This window comes from Octodon degus, unplaced genomic scaffold (assembly GCF_000260255.1).
Source record: "Octodon degus isolate 3935 unplaced genomic scaffold, OctDeg1.0 scaffold00136, whole genome shotgun sequence".
Taxonomy (NCBI): Eukaryota; Metazoa; Chordata; class Mammalia; order Rodentia; family Octodontidae; genus Octodon; species Octodon degus.
This window is the reverse complement of record NW_004524712.1, coordinates 819,105-821,582: the sequence shown is the minus strand read 5'-3', so window position 1 is coordinate 821,582 and position 2,478 is coordinate 819,105. Positions and strand designations below refer to the sequence as shown.

Below are 2,478 nucleotides of genomic sequence, written 5' to 3'. Positions count from 1 at the left end.
ACAAACTTTTGCTGTGCAGTTCAAGCTGGTCTTGAATTTACTATGTAGCCCAGGCTGGCCTTGAACTCACCAAATCCCCTTGTCTTAGCCTCCCAAGTGCTGGGAGTACAGGCCTGTGCTAGAACATCTGGCCTTCCATTAAACTTGTCCTGCTGTCTTACTGCTGGGTAATGTCAGTACTTACCAGCTGAGTATCTATGGATTTCAAGATTTAAGAATGTTGTAAGAATAAGCTACTATTTGTTGAAATTGTTGGATGAAACTGGATTAAATAATCCAGAGTACCAGCAACTCTGTTACTATGTTAGATTGGTTTGACCTTTGATAAGTAGCAGCAGCACAAATCCAAGGATTTTCAAAGTAATTGTAATTACGGAGCAAACCAAAAATCAAACTACAGAAAAGTGTCAAATGGCTGTCTCAGGTTTAATAACAAAAAGGCAAAGGATCACCAATATGGTCTCTTCTTTCATCACTCACATGCCCAATTCTCAGATTCTTTCTACTGTCATAAGCTTGAATAGTATTTGTAGTTGATTGGGCCAAAAACTGACTTTAAGAAACATCCTTTAAAGATGTTTATTTACAGGTGAAAAAAGAGACACAAAACTGAGCACCTCTTTTTTTTTTTCCTTTTAAAAAATAAAAAACTCACTAAGGAAAAACTAAAACATAGCTGCCAGGAGAGCAGCTCTTAACCGTTCCACATAGCCACAGGAGCCATCTGGACTAAAACAAAACTGAACTCGTCACTCATTCCCTTTCCGGCTCCTCTTATGGCTTTTCTTAGACCTTTTAGGAGATTCTGTGTGGCTCCTATGTCTGTGACCACAGTGATGACCTGGGGACTTGGAGCGAGATCTGTGTCGTGGATCTCAGGACCTGCTTCTGTGGCATCTTGGGCTCTTGCTCCGATGTCTCTCTCTGCGAGGTGAAGGACTTCTTCTTTTGGGAGATCGACTCTGCCTTCTGGTTGACTGCCTCCTCCTCCTCCTGTATGGAATTGTGGGAGAGTGATGGGACTTGTCCAGGTCTCAGTAGCTTCTTTGCTGACAATCAGGTGGTGGCACTCTTTCCAACTTCTCATCTTCTTCCTCTTCCTCTTCACTAGACTCCACATCATCCATGTCTTCTTCCAGAGCACTAGCTCGAGGCTCCAACTGCTCAGCTTCTTCTAGAACTTAACGTTTCTGTAGCTGGGGCAGAGTAATACCACAGACTCTCTCACTGTGCAGCAGTGCATCAATAAACTCATCCACATGCGTCAGTTCAAACTCTCCATTTTGATTCTGGCTCTTGATTTTTTGACAGTCGTTATACAAAGGTTCCAAGTATTTGTAGCAATCAATTGCAGAGCCTGTCAGCCTCATGTAAATATGTCCCAGCATACGGACATATTTGAAATCTTCATTTTTAATGAACTCTACGATGATGTCCTTCTCTGGTTGAATCTGAAGCATTTTCAAGGTCAGGCACAGGAAGGGAGTTGGTTTTACTTTTCCACCGTAGACTCCACCCACAAACCTTAACTCCATGGCTTTGTCAACAAGCTCAGCCGTCAGTCCCAAACATTCTTCTTTCCAATATTTAGATTCATAGATTCCTGTTCTGATGATCTTCTCAACCAGATACTGAGGGTTGGTGCCATGGACGCTGTGCGTATCCTTTACTGTATGGTTCGCCATTTAAGAACGCCTTCAGTTCTATGTAATTCCGTGGAATCCTTTACTATGTCACCTCCAGGTCAATAAAACACAACCAAAACGATGGAGAAAGGTGGATAGAATCTGTAAATCAATCTTTTATATTCTTGTTTTTTTAGAAGGAATGTTGCTGTGTTGCCCAGGCTGGTCTCAAATTTGTCCATTCCATTAATCCTCCTGCCTTAGTTTCCTGAGTAACTGAGATTACAGGTGTATAACTATTTTCAGCTTCTACTATTTTCTATCATTGTCTTATAACCTTTTTTCTAAGACTTTTTCCTCAATCTTTTTCCTAAAATCCCCCTGAGCTTTATTTTAGTTACATTTTAAAATTGCAGTATGCTTTATATAACATAAAATGTACCAGTGGTTTTTAGTACTTTTACTGTATTGTGCAATAATACCCTCAGTACTAAATATCACCACTCTGGAAATAAATCTGCATCCATTAGCAGTTAGTCCAAATTCTCCTCAACTCCACTGTTTGACAATCTCTGGCCTATTTATGGATTTACCTGTGCTAGACATCTCATATAAATGAAATTATGCTGTATATGGCTTTCTGTGTTTGGCTTTTTTCACTTAGCAGGATTTTTTTTTTTTTTTTGATGCATTTTTAGGACAGGGTCTACTGGGTCTACAGGGTCTCACTAGGTAGATCAGACTTGTAGTGATTATCCTGTTTTCAGCCTCCCAAAGGGCTGGGATTACAGGTCCGCACTACCACTCCCAATCTCAATCGAAGTCTCAGTGTGCCTCACGGGTGGGGCCTGCA

General features: G+C 41.0%; 1 pseudogene; it reads right to left on the bottom strand.

Annotated features, from left to right (window-relative positions):
* Window positions 1-749: 749 nt before the first annotated feature.
* LOC101573131 lies at window positions 750-1,790 on the bottom strand (annotated as a pseudogene).
* Between the last annotated feature and the right edge of the window lie 688 nt (window positions 1,791-2,478).